Genomic DNA, 19,672 nt, shown 5'->3' with positions numbered 1-19,672 from the left:
TTCCTCCTTCCTCTCACCTGCCCCACTGTTTCTGGTGGTTCTGCAGTTGCCTCACCTGGTCCCCTGCGCAGGGCAGAACCAGTTTTCACGCTGTGTTGGGCTTGCTCCTCTCAATGTCATAGCAGGGATCTCAGACCCAGCCTCCTTGCTGGCCGTGGATCCTGGTGATGCAGTGTCTTTGTCCCCTTCTCTGTGGGTCCACAGGAAGGTACCTTTTTAAGTGTTTTCCTCCTTGCATGAAGGGGCTGGAGCTGTGGAGAGCTGGGTCCTGTGCCCAGGTAGGCAGCCGCCAGCCTGGTTCTAGGGCCTGTCTCTTGCGTGGAGCTTTGGTTCCAACTTCTGCAGGAGTCACCTGCTTCTGGACATATAACCCAACAAGCCTTTGCTCTGCTCTTGCCTTCCTGAAACTTTTCTGTCCTGGCTCTGCCTTTGGTTTCCTCTGCTTATACTTCCTGCCGGGGCTTTGTATTTGGCACAGAGGGGGATGGGCACCAAGCAGTCTCCATGCCTCAGTGGCATTTTGAACAGAAGCAAGAACTTTTACCTTTTCTTTTTCCATTTGAAAGCAGTCACTGTTTATTAACTGACCAGGTTACAAAAATAATCATGGTAGATACCTTAGTTCATTCTTCTAATACGCCTGTGGATCTGGCCTTCCCTGCTGCTAGCATCTCCACCTTCTACAAAACAGGTTGTCTTTTTCTTCATTCCACCCCGTGGAGATGACAACTTGAAAGGCCACAGGGAGTTATTTGCTTCTTTGAAGCGTTTCCAGCAGTACAGATCTCAGAATCAGATCCTCCATGCAGATCATGCCGTATCTACCCAGAGATCGAGAAATCAAACTGTTACCTGTCAACGCAATTCGCTTCCTACTGAACTTGCCGCAACCAGGCTTGTAAGTTAGTTCATCTACTGTCTTCAAGTTTGGGTCCCCCCCCAACAATATATAGCTCTACAGTCCCCTGCAGGCTAAGCGAAGCCTCGTTGGGCTTAACAGAGGCTCCACTGAAGATCCGGCGCAGGCGAAGAAGCCACAGCACCATTTGGACCTTTGGGTCACACCGATGGCACCTCGGATCCTGGTGACAAAGTCCAGTTTGGGTTCTGCAGGCACATAGAAGCTGCCAGCTTTTCTTGCCATCCAGCTATTCGAACCTCAGTTCTGTGCACCTGCCTGTGTTCCTGGTGATAGCGCTCAGCTTTTCCACAGATAAGCTTCCTCCTCGCCTTTAGAAGCATCTTTTGGGCAAACGTCTTTTTCAGGTATTTGATCTTCAGCTCTGCGAAATCCCTTCACTTTTTCTTAAGGGTTTCTGGCACAGCAGGAAACTTCCTTTTCTTCTCTTCAACACCCTCCACGGTCCCTGCTGGAAAAGGGCAAGAACGTTTACCTTAAAAGTTTGCAGTGTCAGGCTCTTGTCCTTCATTGAGGGCATTGCAGGAAGCAGTGAAGGCATCAAAACATGTAAACTAAAGCACATTTCTCCTGCTGCTAAACTTCGGTCGAGGTGCCCCCCCTACAAGGCGCCACACGAGAAACTGCTTTTCAAAAGTAGCTCTGGACTGTGAGCTCGGAAATCTATGCCTGTCCATTCACTGCCATCTTCCACGCAGCCTGGGGAGTGCCAACGGGTATGCGGCACCCAGCAGGAATATGTGTCCACTGGAGAACTTTCTAGCAGCAAGGCTGTGAGTGTGCCAGAGTCTTTTCTTCATCTGGGCCACCGGTAGCTTAGTTTCAGTGATTTATTCTCCTCCCCGTCTCATGAGCCGCCCTTCCACGAGTTTTATTAACTACCCCGTAGTCTTGACATCCTTCTTTATACACTGTCTTGATTTTGTTTTTTAATGGAGAGAGGCCAGGTAGAAAGGGAAACAGAAAAACATAGAGCTCACTCCCATTTGCAATAAAAAGTGCTTTTTATAAAAACAAAAATTAGGCCTCTGATTTTTTTTCAGTTTTCTCACATGTGACTATACAACCAGCTTCATAGCGAATGCCCCTGTTTTCCTCATTCCCCTCCCTCTGGCGTGGAACGGGACCTCAGGTCTAGTGGACAAGAGCACCCAGGGCACAGGTCAAAGGTGGGAGATGCCCAGCAGTGTCAGCAGGCAGTGCCCCAGTGGGCCACGCAGCTGGGCAGTGCAGCAAGAAAAGAATTGGATTACATATTCTACATGACAGGATGAAATGAAAGGCCCCTTTGAGGGAGTAACAGCCTTTAGAAGTGGAGAAATGCCATGGGAATAGCGCGTTCAGAGAAGGATGGACAGAACAGATTTCATGGAATCAGGCTCTGGGCCCCGCACCACGGCCGGGCTGCTCCCCTTGGCCCTGACGCCAAGGAGCTGCTAGGACCTGGAGGGTGCTGTGGGAAAACAAGACAGTTGTATGTACAGAATTTCACAGTTAACAAGTCACTTTTATACAAACAACCTCGTGGACTCCTCCTCTCGTGCTTATGAGAAAATTTTAATTGTGTTTATTTTGTGAAGGTTCATATTAGCTCACAGTTTCTCAGAGCCTACTGTGAGCCAGAAACTGTATAAAAACAAAACACGCAGCCCCTCTACCACCTCAGGGAACTCCATTGGCCAAAAACACGCAACATTCAAAGTTCTGAAATGGCCAGCGTGACCGATTACTCCCCACCATTGTTGAAAATCCACGTGACGACGGGGTGAATGCACGCTAAGGTCCCTCGAGGTTTGGTTTGAAGGTTTCTTTCGTGTCTTCCCCAGTGGTTTGGTTCCTGAATAATTTCCCCCACGGAACCTGCTCCCAGGTGCACTTGCCCAGGGTGCAGAGAAGCCCACTCAGGACTGTGGGCTGCAGGTGGCCCTGCACCTACTCCCTCGGTGTCCTTGGACAGGGTAGGGCCAAAGGCTTGACCACCCCTGGGCCTCAGTGTCTCATCTGTGAAATGGGTGGCAATCATAGAGTGGGCTGAAGTTGCAACCCTTAGATAATGTACGGGCACGTACCGGATTCCTTTCTCCGCTGCAGCTGCCTGCCCTCGCTCACCCATCTCCTGTAGAATGGGATTAGCAAAAGTTGAGCCCTGAAGAGTTCTTGTAAAAGATTAACACCTTCCTGTGGGAAGCAGAGCGACAGCTCCTCCCAAAGACCTCCCCATCCTGGCCCTCAGCGCCTGCGAATATGTCCTCTTACATGACAAAGGGGAGGAAGGTTGCACATGGAACCAAGGCTTCCAGTCCTCCCACTTTGAGATGGGAGTTTATCCTGGATTTTCCAGGGGCCCAAGGTACTCACACGGGTCCTCATGAGTGGCAGTGGGAGGCAAAAGGGTCAGCGTCAGAGTGACGGGATGTGAGCAGGACTGGACCTGCTGTGCTGGCTTTGGGGATGGAGGAAGGGGCTGAGAGCCAGGGAGTGCGGGTGGCCTCTGTAAGCCAGAAAAGGCAAAGAAACACAGCCCTGCTGACACCGTGCTTTTTGCCCAGCGAGACCCATTTCAGGCTTCTGGCTTCCAGAGCCCTACGATAATAAATCCGTGTTGTTTAAAACCCTACGTTTGCGGTAACTTGTTACAACAGCCCAGCAGGGTGCCCTGCTCAGGGCAAGCTCACATGTGTGACGCCGTCGCTGTTGTCATTTTCATCGTTATGGTGGGCTTAGGGTTTTCAGAATTAAAGTCATTCCACCGGTTCTCGCAGTGGCTCACCCTGTATCGCAGCCTCATTTTAAGACCGCCGGCTCCCACCGTGCGTCACTTCCCTATCCAAACTGCGCAGGGGCGTGAGAAGAGCAGCGGTGAGACTCCCAGGGCGCCCCCTGCGCTAACCCGCGCGAGCGAGCGCGTCCTGGCAAAGCAGAGGTCGCCGGCAGCTGCCCGGCCCCGGGTTGGTCCCTCCTGCGTCATACGATGCCAGCCGTGGGTTCGCTGCCTTCCTGCCGAAACAGTTGTTCTTTAAACGTGACGTGAGCCTTGCTTTCTCCGTGTCTTTCGCAGCTCCTTGCGCGTGATGGCTGCGCGATAGAAGTTTTGGGGGGAAGGAATCCATGAAAAGAGTCTGTCAGTGACAGCTGATGGAGTGAAACCAGACACCGCTGCGTGAGGACGCGTTTCACATTCATGGTGCCTGTGACTTCGCCGGGGAAGGGAGGGGCTTCTCCAGTGACAAACTTCTCCAAGCCACCCACCTGTCAGGCAGCCCTGGCTCCTGCAGGTCTCCCAAGACGTGCTCTCGTAGATCATCGACGTGAAATTGGGGGCAACATTTCCCAAACAAATTAGATTGTCAATCACACGATTTGCTCTCTGAGATGACCTGTACGAGGGCTGTCTGGAAAGTACCCAGCAATGTAATACGTTCTCATTATATTAACAATGGCTGGATACTTTCTGCATTTGGATACAGCAAATGCATAAATACACACAGAGATTAACACTCCAGCTTCAGTCAGATCCAGGACACAGAGCTGCCATTTGCTGTCAGGCACTGTGTCACACTTTACATGAATCATCAATTGTTAAAAAGCTCTTCGAGGCAAGCTCCATTATATTTCCATAGGTAACTAACTGTGCTTTGAAATGGTCCTGCACCCTGCCCAGGGTTCCACATAATAAGGGATTACACTGAAAATCTTTCCCAGGTCTGACAAACCCCCCAGCCCCGCTCTCCGCCAGTCTGCAGCCCTGTTCCCCGGGAGGCCACAGTGCAGTGTGTTTATGATGCCAGAGGTGGCTCCATCCCGTCCATCCGCTTCCACCACTGTCACCAATATGCACTCTAAACCAGGCATTTTGGAACTATTTAGTGCCTAAAAATATGAGCATGTACTCCAAATTTAGTAATATCCTTAGCAAATTCTGATCTGAGCACTAAGGTTTTTAAATGGATTCAAACAGCAGCCTGGATGACTTCTAAGTTCAGTTTGAATAACCATTTTATATTGAATTAGTAAGTCAGGAAAAGGAGAGTTATGAATCGAACAAGATTCCATTGTTAACGTTACAAAATGGGGACTTTATTTCAAAACCCTTATTTAAATATCAGCACTGTATCCTGGTCTCTTTCATTGCTTTTATTAGGTCTATATGAAAATTTGCAGAAATAGATTCCATGGGTAGAAAAGAAATTCCACAAAATAAGATTTTGGGCTTTTAATCCTCAAGACAGATTCAATAAAACAAACAAACAAAATAACGCCTAGCTCTAGGGCAACTGGCAGGTAAACCATTTGGGACACTGTTGGAGTTAGGATCTCGGCCCACATCTGAACTCTCTAAAGGGTGATTATGAGGAATAGTCTGACGACAGATAAACCTGGATTTTCATTCTGGTTTCCCATTTACTGTTGCGTGAACTGGAACAATTAGCAACTTCTTTGAACCCTAGCTTTTGTCACCCATAAAACCACGATATCTGCTGAAATTGGTTGCTGTAGGTTAAGTAAAATCAGGTTTGTAGACACCTCAGTACGGCGCCAGGCTCATTGTGAGTCTTTGATGTCTGATGACTAATAAGAAAAAATGAAAAACATACTGAAACAAATTCTAAATAAACCTGATGTAAATAGAAGGAAAAATAAATCAATATTTATATTCTATTGGGATGAAAAAGGCTCTATGAAGCAAACGCCAACAATAAAAGCTGGGATGCAAAAGCAGGACACGCATCAGCATGTTAAGGTTTGTGACTTCTGCAAACGCAGAATGGAGGGCTCCACCCTCGAGAGGCAGGATACACAGTGGCTAAGAGCTGGGCCCCAGAGCGCGTGCCTGAGTCCAACACTGGCTTCCCCATTTTGCAGCTGTGTGACCCGGGACAAATTATTCTACCTCTCTGTGCCTCACTTTGCTCAACCTCAAATAGGGCTAATAATAAAAACTAGGGTTGCTGTGGTGATTAAACTAATTAATACTTGCAAACAACTTAAACAGTGCCTAGCTTCTAGTAAGCAATAATATATGTGTAATTATTACTAAGTTATTAATAAGTCCTCAGTGTTGTCAATAGGTTCTCGGAAACTGTAACTTTAAGCAAAATGATGAATAACAAAACCAATTTTTTTCTCGACATTACAACAAAATGATATAGAACAAAATGATGCTATTCAAGGACCTGCTATACATCATTGTGCTTAAAGTGACAGTTTCCAAGAATTTATGGAAGTGAGGGCTTACTATAAGTTAGTGTTAGTGATCAACATAAACAAATTTAATGAACAGGCAATTTACATATATTTAAAAAGGTAAGCAAATATATATTTAAAAACTTCACTAATAACCAAAGAAATGTGAATTTCAACAACGAGATAAGTAGTAATTTATCCTTTCAAACTGACCAAGAAAGATAAACCCCAGTGTGAGCCACCATTGAGAGAGGTGGAAACCTCTGCCATAGCTGGTAGGAGAGTAAACTGGGAAAATCTACCCGGAGGGCAAGTTAGCAACAGTTATCTGAGTCCCAGCTGCGAAACGCATCCTGCCTGATCTTGCAGAGGGGTTTTAAAGGTTCTTTTTCCTATGAAAATAACTGGACAGGTGAGCAACTACGTGCCCTGCTGACGGTCAAGCAGGCACGGGCTCTCTGCACAGTCTCCACGGCCAAGAGCCATGCAGGATGGAGAGAGGATGACAAGGACCCCAGGGCAGAGCTGTGAGTACCCCATGGTCTTGCTACTGCTCTTCTAGCTTTTCCCGTGGCCCTCGTTCTTAGAGACACATGTATCTCTCATCTAGGAATAGGGCCGGCAGCCTCCAAGCTTGCTCAGGATCGCTATTTTTTAAAAAGCTTTATTGAAATATATTCGACAAACAATAAACCCCAGACTTAAACAATTTGACTTGTATACACTTGCGAAACTACATCACCATAATGAAGAGAGTGGATATACCCATCACCCCCAAACGTTTCCTCAAGCCTCTGTCATCCCTCCCTCTGGCCCACCTCAGCCCACTCCCAGGCAGCCAGGGATCTGCTCTCTGTCCCTATCGACTCTCGTGCATGTCCTAGGATTTTCATGAATGGAGTTCCATAGGTACTCTTCTGGGTCTGGCTTCTGTCACTCAGCATAGGTATTGTGAGCTTCTTCCACATTGTTGTGAGTATCGATAGTTCCTTTTTACTGCTGAGTAGTATTCCATCGTATGAACATGCCACGGTTTGATTATCCATTCACTTGTCGATAGACATTTATGTCATTTGCAGTTTGGGGCTATTACAAATAAAGCTACAAGAATATTCATGTACAAATCTTTGTATGGACATACTCTTTGATTTATCTTGGGTAATTACCCAGGAGTGGAATGGCTGGGTCATTTCTTCTTGTTTGTACGGGGAAGGGGCGTTGAGCTTCTGTGCCCTCCCCGGGCACACCGCCCTCCAGGAACCTCCACGTGTTCAGTTACTCGGAAGCTCCTGGATCATTACTTTTTAATGAACTGCTTCCAGACAAGATGGGAGTAACAGAGACTGGATTTACTCACCTTCCCGAAATAGCCAAAAAGGAAAAAAGAAAGACAGAAAAAAGAAAACCAGAAAACGTACATGAAACAATGGTAATTAAGACACTGATATCAGGCAACGAACGCCAGTCATCCCTGAGAGACAGGAGACGAGTGACACGGGCCGTCTCGTGGCCCCGGCTGACTGTGTGGGGGGTTCCAAGCTGTGGCACAAAGCGGGGAACTCCGGCCAAGCCCAGCAGTTTACAACCTTCTGAGTTTAGAAGGCGGAGATGAGAGTCCAGAGGGTCGAAGGCAGCCAGAGGGCGCAGGAGAGTGACAGCGAGAAAACTCCACGCATCTGCCGAGGGTCCCCTCGAGTACTCACCAGAGTAGGACTGCAGGTGCTGTGAGGACTCTGCGCAGGCTGGGCAGGGGCAAACCCAGGGGATCAGAACAGCGCCTGGCGCTCGCACAGGCCGGGAACGGAAAACCTCATGACCCACGAGGCAGACTACGCTGAGGGGTCTGCCTCTGCAGAAGGAATCGTTAACCTTGGATTAAAGCTGCCATGTCTGGCCTACCACATCTTCAACGTAAGAGTCAAACGGCTCAAACCGTTTCCGAGTAACTTAGCTGCAACCCTAACAAAACTCATGAATATTTACTGGAATACGAAAACATCCAGCAGTTAACAAGGGAAAATCCACAAGTCTGGCATCCATTAAAAAAACACCGAGTATTCAAAGAAAGAGAAAAATATGACCCATTTTAAGTAGAAAAATCAATCAAAACTGTTGCACAACGGATGTGGATGTCAGGCACTGAGGAGGCAGAGGCACTAAAGGAGTTTATAACTATATTCTACACATTTGAAAAGTTAAGTACAGATATGGAAGATACGTTTTTAAAAAGCAAAACAAAAAATCAGACTCTTAGAGATGAAAGGTACAACATGTGAGAAAAAAATATACCGCATGGGATTCTAGAAAGACAAGACATTGCAAAAGCAGACTGGGGACCTTGAGGCTATGGCAATTAAAAATATTTAAAATGGAATAAAGAGAGAGAGGGAGAAGATTGTTTTAAATGGAAAGAACACTAGTAGTAAGCTATGGGACAAGTTCCAGTGGCCTAGTACACGTGTAGCTGAAACCAGTGAAAGTCGGTTCTCTGTTACTGATGAAAATTATAAACCCCCAGATCCAAGAAGCTCAGAGAACATAAACATGAACAGGAAGCAGCATAAACATGAACACGACCACACCAAGGCACATCGTACTCAAATTGCTCAAAACCAGTGATCAAGAGAAAACCTTACAAGCAGCCAGGGAAGGAAGGTACTTTACATATAGAGAATGAAGATAAGGGTGATGTGAAGCAAAACTGATAAACTTGCAAGAAAAATCGACATCACAGTTATGCTATGTGATTTCAATACCCCTCTCTCAATGACTGTACAACACGCAGACAGAAACTCAGCAAGTGCCCAGCAGACTCGAATGGCACCATCAACCAACCGCCCTAGATGTTGTTTATAGACTGCGTTGCTCAACAACTGCAGAATACACATTCTTTTAGGGAGCAAATGAAAAATTTACCAAGTTAGATCATATTTTGGACCATTAAAACAAGTCTCAATAACTTTCAAAGGATTCAAGCCATATGAAGTGTGTTCTCTGACCACGATAGAATAAAATTAGAAATTACTTACCTAAGGACATCTGGAAAATCTCCAAATACATACAAACTAAATAATAGTTCTGAATAACTCATGAATCAAAGAAGGAATCAAAAGGGAAATTAAACTGAATGAAAAGAGAAATTTTGAATGAAATGAAAATGAAAACACACCCTATCAAAGTCTGTGGGATGCTGCTTACACAGTACTTTAAATTTCTAGCACTGAATGCTTATATTAGAAAAGCAGAAAGGTCTCGAATGACCTCAGCTTTTATATGAAGAACTGTAAAAAGAACAAACTGAACCCAAAGTAAGTAGAAGAAAGCAAGTAATAAAGATCAAAGCAGAAATCAGTGCGCTAGATAACAGAAAAAAAACAATAGAGAAAACGGATGAAATCAAAAGCTAATTCCTTGAGAAGACCAATAAAATTGATAAGCTTCTAGTCAGGATGATCAGGACAAAAAAAAAGGAAGAAAAGAAAAGAAAGACACAGATCACCAGTATCAGTAATGAGAAAGGTAATATCATTACATATTCTACAGACATTAAAGGGATAAAAAGGAAATATTATTAAAAACGTCATGCCTATATATTTTACAACTGAGATGAAATGGAAAAATTCCTTAAAGAGACATTATGAAAGCTTTCTCAAGAAGAAATAGATAACAAATTGAATTCATGTTTTTAAAACTTTCTAACAAAGAAAACCTCAGTCCTAGATGGCTTCACTGGTGAATTCTATTAATGTCAGACATTTAAGAAAGAAATAGTACCAACTCTTATTGGACAAACTCATCCAGAAAACTGAAGCGGAGAGAATATTTCCAAATTTTTCTAGGAGGACAGCATTACCCTGATACCAAAATCAGATAAAGATATTATAAGAAAAAAACAGCATCCCTGATAGTCACTGGTGTCCCCTCCCTTGGATGAATTCTCCCCCAGAGGTGTCTAGGCCCCAGCTCTGGGCCAGCCTACTGCACCCCAGCAGCTGACTGAACCAGCCTCCTCTTAGAGCCTGTCCACATCTGTTAGTCCCTTTTCTTTGAAGGGACTGTGAGATCACTGAGGAAACTTTTTCTTCATACCCCAGTGCTCATAACATAGTAGGTGTTTGGTAAATATTCTTGGATTCAGGGTTGAAACTGGGAGGCAGATTGAACATAGGTGCTGGCGGTAGCAGATTCAACCTGGAATGAACATACAAAGCGTAACATGAATAAAAATGATCAAGAACGGCGTCGATGACTGGGAAATACACAGCACCATCACGGAGAGAAGGGCAGAGAGGCAGCCATGCTCAGCAATGGAGGGGGGGATTGTGACCCCCAAAGAGCCCATGTGTCATGACGGCTGACGCTTAAATTCTGACTGTTCCAAATGATTCGTCTAAATCCATCATGATAATCCTATTACACCAGCAGTCCACAAGCTTTTTGGCACCAGGGATTGGTTTCATGGAAGACAATTCTTTCACAGACCAGGATTGGGGGTTGGGTGGGGAGAGGTGGAGCTCTGCGGCCCCGTCCCTAACAGGCCATGGACCGGTCCTGGTGCACGGCCCAGGGCTTGGGGACTGCGGCATTACACCACGATCAATTTAGGAATGAGTGTGAAAGGAATTCTTCCCGGGGACTTACTGAAGAAGTTTCCTCATCTCTAATGATAAGAACTAACAGTGTCCGCCATCCTGAGGCCGAGCCAGCACACAGCAGAATGCAGAGATGGCATCTGCCCTACCTCTGGACTTCTGGTTTTGTGAGATAATATAGTCCCTTATAATTTCAGTCGGTTTGGGTTATGTTTTACATTATTTTTTGTCAGAACCATTGTAAAGGCTATTAGTAATAATGTAATTTGGGGCTGCATTAATGTAAGCACAGTTTCTAAGGCAAGTGTGGAGTGTGAGAGATCACGTATTAGGTGAAGATGGTGCTGCTGCCGTAACAAACAGCTCCCACATCCCCCAGAGCAAAGAGCAAAATAGACGCGTATTTCTCAGGTAATCTCAGAGAAGTCACTGCAGTTCCCAGCTCAGAAGGGCAGCTCTGCCGCCTTCAACACAAGGCTTCTAAACGTGCTCCGGGCGTCACTTACACCCGGGGAAGAAAAAGGAGCATGAAGAAGGAAATGCCTGCCTGATGTCTCCAGGAGCAGGCTCAGAAGCAGGACTCGTTAATTTCTGCAGAGGCCGTGGGGAAAACTCAGTCAAGGGTGCGCGCAAACAGTCTGTGGGCGACAGCCGTGACCTGGCCACAGCTCCGGCAGTGAGGGGAGGCAGAGACGCCTGCTGCTGAGCCACAGCCTTCAGCACGAGCGAATTTTTCCCAATCATCTCGCTCTTGGCCTATTGCTTATCATTCTGGGGAGACACGAAAAGTACTAACAGGGCCAGAGGAGAGTCACCAGCAGTCAGCCACATCCCATAGGTACAGAGATGGGGGTTGTAGGTGCTCAGGCCCGGGAAAGAAGGCTCCAGGCGGTGGAGACAGGAGGAAAGAGTCTCACATGGCCAAGGGGTTAAATGAATTAATTTTGACTCCAGAAGAAAGACCTTCTGTTTGGTGCAATTTACAGAGCAGGTTATGGCTCCACATCAGGAGGGAACAAAAGAATTACAACAGGTGAAGTTACCCAAGATTAGAATAAAGAACACTAACGAGACCCTTGAAGGAGATATTAGTAAATAGATCTGGTGGCTTATTAAAAACATATTAAAGTCTACAGTTTGGTGAAGATGAAGAAAATATTTCCTCTTATGAACAATAAAGCAACTTCTGTTCTCTGATATGCTGAAAAGGTCTTTGACCTAAGATCTACCAACTTCCAATGTGTTTAAGTCTCGAATAGAGACTAGGGCAGTTGCAACGCGACTATTGCTTATATACAGGAGATTTATGACTTCTTGTATGAAATTCTTAGTCTTGTAAGAAGGTGATTTTCAGGGCTGGCCTTCACCCTGTGAGTGTCTTCTCTGACCCAGCACAGCGTGTAGCACAGGCTTGAACACCGCCCTCCTGACTTCAAAGGCGACTCTCACCTTGAACCAACTACTTTGAACGCAAGGCAGGACTTTTTATTTTGGGAAGTGTTTTGCTCACAGAACAGACACTGATGACCATATCCTTTAAGATGTTGATATAACAAGTTTCTACCTCAGTAACTAAATTAGGACATTGTATCCTGTGGAGAGAATCTCAGACCTTTGAAAATACATTTTTTTCCTAGTCTTCACTCAAGTAACTTACCTGCTCTAAAGAATACCAAAAATACACCATTGTCCCCTGCCTAGCACCACAAACATTTCCACTTATTTTTTAAGGCTAAGGTAGCAAGTATGGAAGAAGTGGTAGAAATTAGACACTGCTGACAGATGTTTGCCCAGCAGGTCAGACGGCTACGGGTTCAATCAAGCAGGCCCCATCACCTGAGGCCAGAGATCAAATTGTCAAGGTAGTGCCTGCGGACAGCTCGATTCTCTGCAGTCACTGGCAGACCGTTTCCTTTGTCAACTTCTGTCTGGGACGTGATGCTGTTCAAAATACTGGTGAGACTTTCACGGCTAAGTGTGTTGTTTTCTCGGGGCAAATTGTCAGCTAGTTCGACTACCACGTCAATGAAACTGGCTTATAATTCAGGCAGAGCTCCCAAGGCACTGTGTCTCGGCCAGATTCTCTAATCAGTCTTCCACCTCCATTTTCTGCTGGTGTTCTCTATGGAGATATTTGTTGATAAAAACATACTACTCTGATCCCAAATAACCCAGAATGTTTCAGCCTCCAAGACCGAGTCTACCTTTACAGAGTCTAAGACGACACGGCCTCTTCCCTCTACCCCACCTTGGTCTTGGCACAGCAGTAAGTGGGAACGGATGGTGTGGGGCCCACAGCCGGGGCCGGAATCTCACTGGGTAGAAAGCAGAGTAATTCAGGACGTCCGTGTACTGAGGGAGCTCGGATGCCTTCGTGCTGTGCAGATCTCACCCATAAAGGCTACCTGGGGACAAGGGAAAACCACGGGCTGGGGTGGAGAAAGAGGTGTCCAGCAACAGCTCTTCTTGAATTGCACGCTTCTGATTAGGGCCGTTCTCTTCTCTGTCAGAAAAAAAAAATCATTAATATTTCTATTAGTTTTCAAGTTAATATAATTTCAATTTATTTTAATTTTGCATGCTATAATAACCTTAAATTATTTTTAATTAGATTTTTTACTTTGAGATAATTGTAGATTCACATGCAGTTGTAAGAAATAAAACAGAAAAATCCCATATACCTTTCACTAAGTTTTCTTCAATGGTCACATCTTGGAAAACTACAGGACAATATGCCAGCCAGGACACTGACATTGACACAATTGATTCCATCACCACAATCCGTCCTGATGCCCTTTATACACCTCGCTCCCTCCCTCCCTCCCCCCCAAATTCCTGACCCCAGACAACCACAAACTCCACTTCCATAATTTTGCCACTTTAAGAATGTTATGTAAGTTGAATCATATAGTAAGTAACCTTCTGAGATTGGTGATTTGCACTGAGCATAATTCCCTGGAGATTCACCCAGGTTGTACCAACAGCCTGTTCCTCTTCATTGCTGAGTACTAGTCCACGGCATGAAGGGACCACAGTTTTTTTTGGCCATTCAGTCAATGAATGCTATCTGGGGGGTTTCCAGTTCAGAGGTGCTGCAAATAAAGCTGCTATGGACAGTCACGCACGGGTTGTTGTGTGAATATATGTCTCCATTTCTCTGGAATCAATGATCCAGGTAGTTTCTGGATCATAAGTATTGTGTTTCATCTTACAAGAAACTGCCAAACTAATTTCCAGAGTGGCTGTACCATTTTGCAGTCTCTCCACCCTCGCTGGCATTTAGTTGTCACTGTTTTTATTTTAGTCTCTCCAAGGCATATAGTGATATATCACTGTGGTCTTAATTTGCATTTCCCTTATGGCTAGTGATGATCACATCTTTTCTTGTGTTTATTGGCCATTTGTATATCCTCTTCAGTGAAATGTCTGCCTATTTTTTGGTTCCATTTTCTAACTAGATTATTTGTATTTTTACTGTTGAGTTCTGAGGGTTCTTATATATTCTAGATACTAGTCCTTTATTGAATACGTGCTTTGCAAATATTTCCTTCCAATCTGTAGATTGTCCTTTCATCCTCCTAACAAGGTCATTGGCAGAGCAAAAGTTTTTAAGTTTCTAATTTATTAATTTTTTCTTTTTTGGATTGTTCTGATTTTCTTCTCTGTTCCCCGCCCCCAAATATTATAGCTTTATGTTTTGCATTTAAGTCCATGATCCATTTTGAGTTATGTTTGTAAGGTCTGAGGTGTAGGTCAAAGTTCACTATTTGTTTTTTTCTTTTGTTTCTGGATGTCCAATTGCTCTAGCAACATTGTTAAAAATACCATCCTTCCTTCCTTGAATTGCTTTAGCGCCTTTGTCAAAATGAGCTGGGCATAACTGTGTGAGTCTATTCCGGGATCTGTTCTGTTCCAGGCACGGCTGCGTCCTCCTGGCTGCCAGGACCACCTGGTCTTGACTGCTGTGGCCGCACAGAACAGCCACCTCTGCTTAAAGCGTCCAGTTCCTCCCCTCTGCACTCTGACTCACCATCCAGGAAACCAGCTGCCCGTGAGAGTTATAAATTACATTACCCACAGTTTTTGAAAAAAGATGTTCACCTTCTGCAGGGTGCAGGGTGTTGATAGGTCCTTCAAAGGTCAGTGCACATTCCTGAACTTTTATAATCAATTTTCCTTGCTCCACCTGGCAACGGGACCAGAATGATGGTCCAAAAAAACACAGTAACTTATGAAGGTAGGACTGCATGAAGGAAGCCCCAACAAGCACAGATCTTTGGAAAATTACTCAACTCAGGACAACTGCAGAGAAAGCTTCTCCAAGGTCTCTACTGTTTTGAAGGCAAGGGCTACTATTTTAGTAATATTTAACCAGTTCCATTATATAGGAAGTCTATAATGGCAAGAAAAGCCAAGAAAGTCAGCATGGAATAAGGTTCCTTGCCACGGTCCCAGAGATTTGCACAACTTCATTCTACATTTAGTTGAATTCTGAAGATCAAAATAAATCCCCATGCTGGTGCAGTGAATGATGACATTTTTGGATGTGTCACACCCATGTATGCTGATGGTAACTTGGACTCTTTCTGTTCCACTCAAGAAAAATCCAGTGCAATGCTGGTTGAGTGAATTTGGCTTTGTCATAGGGAAACCTTTGATCTGCTCTAACTTTCCTTCTCCTTGGGCCTACTTAAAACTAATTAATTGCCAAGCCTTGCAACTTTATGTTGAGTAATAAACTATTCAATACATACCTACTAGTGCAATACCAATGTGGGAACTGCTGCATTAGAATGTACCCAAGATAGACAGTCACTTCCGAACTGCTAGGAGAACGGAATCACTCTTTTACTATAGGTGCTGTGCTGGCGACATGGATGAGGCATGTCCTAGAGGACTCTTTTGTGGTTTTATCCCATGCGAATGAGTCACTTACCCAGGGAGGAGGTAACAGGAGCTCCCAACCTCAGAGGCCCTCCTATATCCCTCTGTTCTCTAACGTAGGAAGGCACCGGGAAGACACACTGATAACCATGTGGTATTTCATGGAAGATCCAAGTGTAGCTCTATTTGAACTTGTTATTTAAAATGGCCTCCAAAAATTCACCTTTCGTTATTATTTCATCTTTTCCAGAGTGAAAGAACTCAAGATGATTCACTCGTTTTATAATTTTTATGATAACCAACATGTACTAACATACAAACATCATTCCTATAAAGGCATCCATAAATTAAGATCTACACAGAGTAAAAAAAAATTGCAAATCTTTTTGAGTATTTTGTTTTGCTTTTGTCAGATTAGAGGAATTAAGTTTCTAGAAAAATTTGAAATTAATGAAAAACGGTAACATTTGTCTTCAAATATTTATGTTTGCTTAAATGTGTTTGTTATGGGTTGACTTGTCCCCTCCCCAATAGGTATTGAAGTGCTAATCCCCAGCACCCGTGAGTAGCACCTTATTTTGAAGATGACCAAGTTAAGATAAGGTCATTAGGGTGGGTCCTCGTCCAATAGGACTGTGTCCTGATAAAGGGAGAAGCTCAGAGAACAGATCCTTCTCCAGCACCTTCAGAGGGCGTGTGGCCCTGTGACACCTTGACTTGGGATTTCTGGCCTCCAGACTGTGAAAGAATAAATTTGTATTTGTGCACTTGGTTATAATAGCCCTAGCCTACATTTAATAATAGAGTATTTTACCTATTATCTTGGAAAATAATTGTAGTTTGTAAGACTCCAAACTGAAACAGGAACTTCTTCAGAAAGAAGCCAGCTGATAGTGCATTTTAGTCCTTGAGAATTCAATTTCACTCTCTTGACCCCACCAGGCGATAATTCGGGTGGGGTAAATGAATTACGTGCTCATAGTAACACAGAAGCCCTGGTTTATATCCTTAGAGCCTCAAGTGCCATTCTAGCACACATCTAAATGAAAAGGGATTAACAATGATATTTCAACTTTATTGGAGCTCTGTCTGCCAGGAGAGAATGAATCACCAGCCACAAAAACATTCCTTCTTGTGAAATCATCACAGGCCGTCTTAGTACAATCCGTGAAAGCAGAGAAAATTCATTTCAGAAGGTCATCTGCTTCCACTTTTCCATCTGGGTTTTCAGTTATTTTCACTTCTAATAAATTTAGTGTTTGTAAATCATATCTAAACAGTTCTTTTACTTTAATTAGCTTTTCTTGTGATGTCCATCAGGGGAAAAACTCCATGATATACTTAGAAACACAGAAAAGCTCAGAAAGAAACAACAAACACCATTAAAATGAATCACATCTTACAACTATGACTCTATTATTTTGTCATCTCCTTACTTGAGTAATACAATAGCTTCTTCTTAAAAGCTTTTCATTTGGACATAATTTCAGACTTACCAAAAAAGTTTCAAGAACAATTCAGAAGCACTCAGACCCCTTTACGCAGAGCCAAGTATTAACATGTGGCCCTATGGCAGTATTATCTGCCCCTTTCTATCCGTGTACACTGCACGTTGCTTCTTTTTGCTCAATAATCAATTTACTAGACACTTACTGAGCACTGGGCTCTGTGGAAGGCACAATGGTAGAGGGAAGCAATGAGACCTAACGCAGCTAGCAAGGGCAGAACCAGGATGCGAGATCAGGTTAGAAAGATCACTTTTAGTCAAATCCAGGACTACGCTGGTCCTTAACATATTGACTAAGTCTTGGGAATATTGGGCTGCATTCCCCCTGGGCATACCTCATTTTAATGTAATGTTTGCATCATGGATGGCCCGTCTCAGCTTCCTGTGAAGACGCACATCATACAGAGATCTAGGTAGGCACAAAAAGTTGCCCGGAGTTTTGCCCATAATTTTGAGATTTGTATTTTCCAAGTTCCAGGGATATTGTGTCTTCTTGGTGGACATAGTTTACTTTCAAGTCAATGTTGTTTATTGTTGAATCCCAAGACCCTAGAATTGTGCCTGGCACAAAAACACTTGATGAATGAATGAATCTTAAAACTCGGTTTTAATAATATGTATGAAACCCAGGGAGAGCACTTACACTATGCAGACACTAACTCTTACACCCCTCTCAGTGGCCTCTGAGGGAGGTGCCACTAGTGTCCTCCCTTTACAGAGCAGGACACATAGGTGTGAAACAGTTAAGTTGCTTGCCACAGTCACCCAGAGGTCAAACCTCCATCACACCCCAAAGCTGCTCAGCCCTCAGACCCGTCTGACCTCCATGTGTATCAGGAGTAGGCATTTTCCACATGTTCAGGCTGAGTTGGTATTTTCTTTAAAAACAAACTCTTCCTAGCCCCTTTTCTCCTCAAGTATCCAAGCTTAGTATGTTCAGATATCTGGCACCATCAGTCAGAAATGAGTCACTGAAGATTCAGTAAGTTTACAAGATCGGACTGTAATTACAAAACTACTCGATAAGGGGAAGAGGCTCAGTGAATTTCTTTGGCAGTCAGGTTTCTGTGACCAGGGCTAAGTATTCTAAATCTTCCTCTGTTCCACAAATTGGCAAAGCTAAGGGAAGAAGCTGAGAGAAAAGTCACCTTCTTGACTGCTTCCCGCTCCTGAGTAACTCTGACCCAACCGTGCTGTAAACAGGCCGTGGACGCTTGTACACCACCAGCCTTCTCTGCAAACTCATATTGACTGTGTTGGGGAGCCCAAATGTGGAAGTGAACGCAGATTTTCCACCGTCAGACAAAACTCCATTTCCCCCTGGCAGGTGGGTGCTAAGGAATTATACTTTTAAAAAAAGGCAGGGGAGGGGGGGCAAAAACCACTTGGGCAGATTCTGTACCTTGAAGTCAGGCCCTCCCTCTGGATGTTCCTGCCTCACTCAACTGTTTTCACAGAGCAAACCAAGAGGAAGATATGTGGGGTCCAAAACCCTCCTGGAATCTCTCGGTTGCATCCCCGCACCAGGGGCCGGCCAGCGCCTGCAAACAGTGAATCGGCGCTGGGCCCTGGGAAGGAGCCACCAGGGAACAAAGTCCTGCCCAGTGAGCAGTGGCCCCTGGCAGGGTGCTCTTCTCCTGCCCAGGTCCGCAGGGCTGAGGGGCAGAAGCGAGCGGCGAACGCTGAGGGAGCCAAGCTGGCAGGGACGGGAAGGTGGGGGCTGGCAGCCCACAGCATTTTGTTGCCATGAGTCATTTAAAAACTACAAAGCACAGTATGATTTGTAGGTGGTTATGGATAGCTCCAGGCATCCAATCCTTCTGGTTTATAAAGATACAAATCTTAATTATTAATGGTTAAGACGAAAAAACAACTGCCCTGAAGTTAGGAAATTCAAACGGATTGTTTCCTCAGCTCCTGGCACACAAAAGAGGGTCTGTTCTGTAGAGTCCGGCTTGCTTGGCCTGTTCCAGTACCAATGACGTTCCTCGTTCCTCCCAGCGCAGGCCAGCTAAACTCGAGCTGCAGAAACTTGAGTTCTGCCAGCAGAGACCCACCTGGGAGCGAGGTGAGGCAGGTCCGCCCCCGGCAGCGCTGACTTTTTGTGAAACGCACTTTCGGTAAATGCCTCATAGAGTGACAGTTCAGAAAGATTTGTGTTTTCCCGGGGAATGAAGCTAAAATTGGTGACTGCATTGCTGCTGAAAACTGCCCACATCGTACACAAGAACGGTGGGTTGTAAGTGCACAGATAACTACAAGCCTTCACAATCGTTTGTTACGTTATTTTCTGAGCCTTAGGAAATTGGTGGAGGTTACTGTACACTGTGAGCGTGTAAGGACCCACCACAGCGCGTGCTGTCTATATAAAAGACTGCTCAGCCATATCAGAACTGTGAAGTTCCTGCTAGCTCTGTGAGTTATAAAATATGTAAGGTGAACAGAATTGCTCACAGGAATGAGATGAGACCTAGCCCTTCAAAATAAATGCTCCTGTGGGACTTTTGAATCGACAATCTTTCCCTGTCCTTAACCTCACTAGAAAGCCCCTGGTGTTGTACCACTAGGCTTACTACTGGCATTTAG

The 19,672-nt window shown here is 44.8% G+C and overlaps 1 pseudogene; it reads right to left on the bottom strand.

The window, feature by feature from the left end:
- Positions 1-618: 618 nt before the first annotated feature.
- LOC105812456 lies at positions 619-4,223 on the bottom strand (annotated as a pseudogene).
- Between the last annotated feature and the right edge of the window lie 15,449 nt (positions 4,224-19,672).

Source organism: Propithecus coquereli, unplaced genomic scaffold, assembly GCF_000956105.1.
Source record: "Propithecus coquereli isolate 6110/MARCELLA unplaced genomic scaffold, Pcoq_1.0 Scaffold252, whole genome shotgun sequence".
NCBI classification, from domain to species: Eukaryota; Metazoa; Chordata; class Mammalia; order Primates; family Indriidae; genus Propithecus; species Propithecus coquereli.
This window is presented reverse-complemented; position numbering and strand designations above follow the sequence as displayed.